The sequence below is a fragment of the Elaeis guineensis genome, chromosome 4 (assembly GCF_000442705.2).
Source record: "Elaeis guineensis isolate ETL-2024a chromosome 4, EG11, whole genome shotgun sequence".
Classification (NCBI taxonomy): domain Eukaryota; kingdom Viridiplantae; phylum Streptophyta; class Magnoliopsida; order Arecales; family Arecaceae; genus Elaeis; species Elaeis guineensis.
In genome coordinates this window covers 13,854,590-13,862,847 of record NC_025996.2, presented here as the reverse complement: position 1 = coordinate 13,862,847, position 8,258 = coordinate 13,854,590, and positions in this window count along the sequence as shown.

The following is an 8,258-nucleotide window of genomic DNA, read 5'->3' as shown; positions in this document are numbered from 1 at the left end:
ATGGATAAATGGAGAAAAAACAGTAGTAGTTGACTTAACAAGTCTCATTCTCAATAAAGCTAGAAATATCGATGCAATACCTCTTCTAACCTTTCTCCTCTGCTGTGATACCCTGTTCCTAAGAAAATCAAGCCCACCCGATTGGCCCACTAAGCCCAAAACAAAAAAAAAAAAAAGGAGAAAAAGACTCCCGATAGGAGTATTCTTCTCTGACAAATCTCGATTGGAATGGGAGTCCTAGGACCACCGGAGCCCTAGGGCTCTCTATAAATAGTTCTCCCCCTTCCTTAAGAACCTCCACCGGCCTTCCTCCTTCACCTTCTCCTCGATTTCGGCCGCTAAAGCTGTGGCCTCTCCGTAATCGTGCTCGTCGAAATTGAAGCCGACGACGCTGCTGAAGCTTGAGATAAGCTCTTCTCCTTCTTCCTCTTTTCCTTTTCCTTCTTTCCATGGCCTTGCACACCCTCGCCGGCCGTCGGGATCGACGGAAAACTTATGAAAAGGGGTGGCCCTGTTCTTCTCCTGTTCGACCGAGCCTTTCTTCCTCTTTTCCGGCCACCGGCGCCACCGCTCGTAGTGCCACACTGATGTAGCATTTCTACTATCTTCCTATCTTGCTTTTCGAGAGGCCTTAACTGCCGGCAACCGGCCAATGATCGAAAAATAAGAGGAAAAGGAGCAGGTCCCCTATTTTCTATTTGTTTTCTGATCTCTACCGGCCGAACCTCATCGCCGGCCATCTTTGGCTCCACCGCCATCTTCTTCTATCGTCGGACCTCCGGTCGTGTCGCCGTCCTTCGTCGGAGCCCGAGCCATCGAGCCCCCTCCCCTCGGTCCCTCCTCTGTTTGGCTGGGAAGAGAAAGAAGAAAAGAAAAGAAAGAAGAAGAAGAAAAGAAAAGGAAAAGAAAAAGAAAAAAAAAAGAAAGAAAAAAAAAAGAGAGAAAATTTTCTCTCTCCCCTTTCTCTCTCTTCTTTTATTCTCTCACTTCCTCTCCTAGAATTTCTCTCTCCTACTCTCTCTAACTACATCGTGGATCTTAGGACAAATTTGAGATGAAAATAAGATGATATGAAATCGCTTCGAAAGTCGTGCGTATGTTGGATCCCAGTTGGTCCTTATTCAAATTTATAGCATCTGATCACAGTTAATCTATATTGAGTAACCTTGATATGATCTCTTCTGATGATCTCGATCATGATTGCCTCTTTTGAAGAATATGAAGATTCTCTCTTCATTTTTTCTCTACTTCTCTCTCATGATCGACTTTCTCTCTCTAAGAAGATCTATAAATCTTATATCGAGTAATGCTTTCATCTTCTAGAGACTCATATTGACTCCAATAAGATGATCCGAAGCTGCTTTGATATCCGTACTGTATGTCAACCTTATTTGGCCATATCAAATATCTTTCAAATCTATTATTAATGAATTCTATTGATTGATCTTGACTTTAATCTGATCTGTGCTCTACGATTTCTTGATCAGTCACTTAAATCTGACCCTCAGGTCAGAGACCCTGAATTGCCCTAGTATTTGGATGGTCCGACACATCTGGTCAACACATCTGATCTGTCCTCTTTCTTTACGATTTAATTTTATTATATTCATCGAATAAAAATTGATGATGATTTGATATTTTAAATAGAATTAGCTGATTCTTCTAATGAAATCTGAAGATCTAAGATGAACGAGGTAAGTGGATCTTGCACTCTTTATTTATTTTTAAATCTTTATGATTTTCATGCACATAATCTTTTATTGATGAAATCATATTTTTTATAAAATAAGGAATCAGCATATGTGAAGTCAAAAAGCATGTTTTATTATGAGCATTGATTTCATGAATATGTCTTATAAAAATAGCATGATTATGAAGTATGAATTTTATTATTTTTTCATTATGTATATGTATGTTTTAAGAAAAAAAAAATATAAGAATTTCAAAAACTTGCAGATAGTTATGAAACGAATCCCTTCGGGAGGTCAACATCCGGAGCTAGCATCCACACGAAATATGTCCTGCCAGCAGGGTATAAAGTTGGCACATGAAACAAGAACTCTGTCGATTAAGAAATATGACCTATGTCACGGAATAATAGTAATCTTAGCACGAATATTTATAAGCAATATTTTGAAACATGATATAATACATGACAAAAATGATTTACGAAGCATGTTTATGAAATATTCATGATTTATGCATGCATGATTGATTTATGACTTATTTTATTATATTTCTATGAAATACTTTATTTTATATTATTTCTATTTTTTAAATAATATATTATCATGAAAAACTTATGCTTGATCCGATAAGAAAGCGCAAGTTCTATTACTGGGCTAGTGTAGCTCATATTTTTTTTATTTTTTTTCTTATACATAGATATAGGCTAGGACCGATGAAGAAAATTCAGGCTTTGAAGATCTGTGTAGCAAGCTTGAAAATTTGGTAGCAAAAGTTAGTTTATTTTATGATCATGAATTATAGTAAATAATTATGAATTTTGAGATATGACTTTGTATTTACTTTCAGATTTAGATGTCTGAACTAATATTGGTTTAATTATCTGATGAATAAAGAAATTGAATCTTTTTATTTAATGGATTTTAGATGATTATGATAGATTGACTTCGTGTTATCGTGGGCTCCATCCCTTGGTAGCATAGTCGTGTTATGTCCTGATTTAGGACGTGACATCTACCGTCAGGATGTGGATGTGATCTGGCTAAGAAATCCATCTGCCAAGTTGAGTCAGGATGGAGAAAACATGCAACGAGCCTGTGATTTGTAGAATGGCCAACCATTTGACCAACCAACTTAATCACTGCTGTTCTTCTTTATCGCCCTGAAGAGCAGAACCAGTGTCGGGGGCGATGTTATATCCTTTTCTTTATGTTATTTGGCTTGTGATGAAAGACTGCCTAGCTATTGGCTTCGCGATACCTATCTAATGACATTCATCATGTATATTGCAAAGTCAATAGCATTGCTGATTGAATAGCTTCTTATGTGACTAAACATCGCGAAGTCAATAATATTGCTGATTGAATGTCTCTTATGTGACTGAGCATATTGTCACGCCCCAAATCTGAGACATAACACAGCCATGTTACCGAGGGATGGAGCCCACGATAACACGAAGCCAATCCATCATAATCATCTAAAATCCATCAAATAAAAAAGTTCAATTCCATTATTCATCAAATAATTGAACCAATATTGGTTTAGAGCATCTAAATCCAAAAGCAAGTACCAACCCGAATCTCAACATTCATAAATAATTATAAATTCATAATTATAAAATAAACTAAACTTCTGCTATCAAATTTTCAAGCTTGCTATGCAGATCTTCAAACCTGGATTCCTTTTGCTGATCCTAACCTTATTTTTCTGTTCAAATAAAAAGAAAACAAAAAGAATATGAGCTATACTAGCCAGTAAGTAGAACTTGCGCTTCTTTATCGGATCAAACATAAGTTTTTCATGATAATGCAATATTTAGAAAATAGCAGGTAATACAAAATAAAGTATTTCATAGAGCATATAACAAAACAAGTTATAAACTTATCATACATGCATAAATCATGTATATTTCACAATCATGAATCGTAAATCATTTTCATCATGTATTCATGTCATGTTTCAAAATATTGCTCACAGATATTCGTGCTAAGGTCACTATTATACCCATGACAGGACCATATTTCTTAATTGACAGAGTTTTAATTCATGTGCTAACTTTATACCCGTTGGCAGGACCATGTTTTGTGTGGATGCTAGCTCCGGATGTCGACCTTCCTGAAAGGATTCATTCATAGCCATCTGAGAGCCTTTGAAATTATTATATCTTTTTCTTAAAGCATACATATACATAGATGGAAAAATAATAAAATTCATGCTTCATAATCATGCTATTTTCATAAGACATATTCGTGAAATCAATGCTCATAATAAAACATGTTTTTCATATCACATATGCCGATCCTTATTTTGTAAAAAATTATGATTTCATCAATAGCAATTCTTTGCATAAAAACATGATCATTTAAAAAATAAATAAGGAGCATAAGATCTACTTATCTCGATCGTCCTGGACCTTTTAATCTTCCTTAAAAAAATCGGACAGTCCTATTTAAAATATTAAATCATCAATAAATTTTATTTCATATATTTAATAAAATTACATAATATAAGGAGATAACCGATTTGATGATCAGTCCAATAAATCTCTCCCTTCGGCTCTAAATCGATTTAAGATCATAGATCCCTAAGAGTGGAAAAGATGGCCTAATAGGAGATCCATAGGGCTTCTTAGAGAAAAAATTTTTTAGAGAGAGAAAGTAGAGAGAGAATCTTCGTATCTTTCAAAAATGGCAATCATGGTTGAGATCATCAGAGGTTATATTAGGGCGACTTAATATGGATTAACCATGTCGATGTTATCAATTTTGAATATGGATCGGATTGAGATCCAATCTACTGCATGAATTTCGGAGCAGTCTCAGGTCATCATATTTTCATCTCAAGTTTATCCTAGGATCTATAATGCAATCAGAGAGAGAGAGTGATCCTAGAGAGATAAAATCCATAAAAAGAGATAAAATATCTAGAGAGAAAATTTAGAGAGAGAATTTAGAGAGAGAAAATATAGAGAAAAGGTAGAGAGAGAAAGTTCAATTCTAGAGAGAGAAAGACTTAAGAGAAAGAGATGAGAGAAACTTTCTCTCACATGTATTTATTATTATTTTTTTCTTTTTCTTTTTTTTTCTTTTTTTTTTTTTTTTCTTTTTCTTTTTCTTGTTCACGTGGCCTTCTTTGGCCGAAACAAGGGACCTAGAGGTCCCCGTGCCTTTGACCAGCCGATCATGGCCATTCCCCATCCGACGGTGGCCGGTGGCAAGGGACGACCCTCCCGTGCTCGGAGGCTGAAGCCGACGGTCGGCGGTGACTGTCGGTGCCATAAAAAATCAGAAAAAAGGAGAGAAGAACAGGGCTTTCTTCTCCGACGAAATTTGATGGCTCCTGTCACCGACGATCGTGTCCACAGGCATGGAAAAGAAGGAAGAGAAGAGAGGAAGAGGAGGAAGGACTTACCACGACCTCCGATGACCCCTACCGGTGTGAAATCGCGACGAGCACGAGTCGAGGGGCCGCGGCTTCAATCGAAAAAATCAGAGAAGAACTCCGGCGATCGTCAGTGACTATTGTGTCCTTTCTTAGAGGAGAGGAGGGGGGTTCATAGGGCTCGTCCTAGGGTCTTTTAATGGCCCTAGGACTCCGATTCCTGATCGAAATCGGAGAAGGGAAGACTCCGATCGGGAGTCTTCTTCCCTATTTTTTTTTTTTCTGGGTGGGCTTTGTAGCTTTAGGCCCAGTGGGCCGGATTATCACATTCTATCCCCTTAAAAAAAAATTTCGTCCTCAAAATTAACATACCTTCATTTTCAAATAAGTATGGATATCTCATCTTCATATCATCTTCAAGCTCCCATGTAGCCTCTCTCTCTTCATGATTACTTCAATGAATCTTCACATATGGAATGATGCGCCGTCTTAGAACTTGCTCTTTTCGATCAATAATTCGGAGAGAAAATTCTTCATATGTTAAGTCTTCATGAACTTGCAATGGCTCATACTTTATCACGTTATTTGGATCGGGTACAAATTTTTTTTTTTAGTAGTGAAATATGAAAGACATTGTGCACTTAGAATAAATCTAGTGGTAAACCTAGTTCGTAAGCAACATCTCCTACTCGGCTCAAAATTTCAAAAGGTCTAATATATCGCAGCTCAGCTTGCCATGTCTCTCAAACCTCATGATACTTTTTGGAGGTGATACTTTTAGAAAAATATTATCATCGAAGTGAAATTCTAATTCTCTTCTTTTTCTATCTGCCCAACTCTTTCTGTCTATCCTGTGCTGCTTTGAGTCTTTCCTTGATCAGATAGATTTTCTCTCTAGCATCCATTTATTATCAGTAAAATCCTTCCTTATTTATAACTAACGTATTTTATAATATCTTTTGATTTAAAGGATTAATATTTCTAATCAATTCAGACCATCACGCTTTTGCTGCGCACTCTGATCTCAACTTACCAAATTATCTAAGTCTATCAAAAATATCTTTGTATATTAAATCAATCAAAGATAGATCCAACTTTCAGATTTCATATAAAATTTAAGATAAAATTTAAAGTTTCCTTGTCATTACTTTCTCTTAGGCATAGCACATCAAAATTAAATCTTCATCCACCTTCTATGTTTGAACTTATTACATAAGCTTCACCACTCCTCAAGAATCCAATATGTCTAGAATTAATTTGAGTTAACCTTTGATTTACCTTATAATCATTTAAACAACTTCCAAACCAACCTTTCTTTGTAAAGAAATTAACATCAAAATCAGCAAAGTTATCATGTCCTTTATCCATATAGGTTTAGCATTCCAATGTCATCAAATATACCTAACATAATATATCAATACCTCCAATTTCATTCTAGGATCAACACTTCTCGTACTCAGGTCAACCTTGCTAATTGAAATCTAAGATATAACTCGTCAATTCTATTATAGACATCATATACCACTTATGCATAAATTTCATCATAATACCTATTGATTCGAAATCAAATTATTGATTCCTTTCTTTTATATCTATCATGTTCTTCATAATCTTAGCCTCAAGTTCAAATATCACTAAAGTCACAATCCCGAATAATGGTAACCTTAAGTTCAAATACCACTTAAGTCATATTCTCTAGTGATCATAACCTAACTTTATATCATTCTATCATATCCTTAATGATCATAATCTTAAGCTCTGATATTATCCATTATACTCCACTCGGTCACATCCTATTGATCATACATAAAGTTTTGATATCACTTTATAATCTCAATGATCTTAAACCTAAGCTCTGATATTATTCTATCATATCCTAATCATTTATATCATTTATATCATAATCTCCAATGATTATAACCTAAGCTCTGATACCATAAAATGTCACACCCCAAATCCGGGATATAACAGGCCATGCTACCAAGGGATGGAGCCCACGATAACACGAAGCCAATTCATCATAATCATCTAAAATCCATCAAATAAAAAGGTTCAATTCTATTATTCATCAAATAATTGAACCAATATTGGTTTAGAGCATCTAAATCCAAAAAAGTAAGTACCAACCCGAATCTCAATATTCATAAATAATTATAAATTCATAATTATAAAATAAACTAAATTTCTACTACCAAATTTTCAAACTTGCTATGCAGATCTTCAAGCCTGGATTCCTTTTGCCGATCCTAACCTTATTCTTCTGTTCAAACAAAAAAAAAAAAAAAGAATATGAGCTACACTAGCCCAGTAAGTAGAACTTCCGCTTCCTTATCGGATCAAACATAAGTTTTTCATGATAATGCAATATTTAAAAAATAACAGGTAATACAAAATAAAGCATTTCATAGAGCATATAACAAAATAAGTTATAAACTCATCATGCATGCATAAATCATGTATATTTCACAATCATGAATCGTAAATCATTTTTATCATGTATTCATGTCATGTTTCAAAATATTATCACAGATATTCGTGCTAAGGTCACTATTATACCCGTGACAGGGCCATGTTTCTTAATCGACAGAGTTCTTAATTCATGTGCCAACTTTATATCCGTTGGCAGGGTCATGTTTCTTGTGGATGCTAGCTCCGGATGTCAACCTTCCCAAAGAGATTATTCATAGCAATCTGAGAGCCTTCGAAATCATTATATCTTTTTCTTAAGCATACATATACATAGATGAAAAAATAATAAAATTCATGCTTCATAATCATGCTATTTCATAAGACATATTCATAAATCAATGCTCATAATAAAACATGCTTTTTCATATCACATATGCCAATCTTTATTTTATGAAAAATTATGATTTCATCAATAGCAATTCTTTGCATAAAAACATGATCATTTAAAAAATAAATAAGGAGCATAAGATCTACTTACCTCGATCGTCCTGGACTTTTTAATATCTTTAAAAAAAATCGGACAGTCCTATTTAAAATATTAAATCATCAATAAATTTTATTTCATATATTTAATAAAATTACATAATATAAGGAGTGACCGATTTATGATTAGTCCAATAAATCTCTCCCTTCGGTTCTAAACCGATTTAAGGTCATAGATCCCTAGGAGTGGAGAGATGGCCTAATAGGAGATCCATAGGCCTAGAGAGAAAAAATTTTTA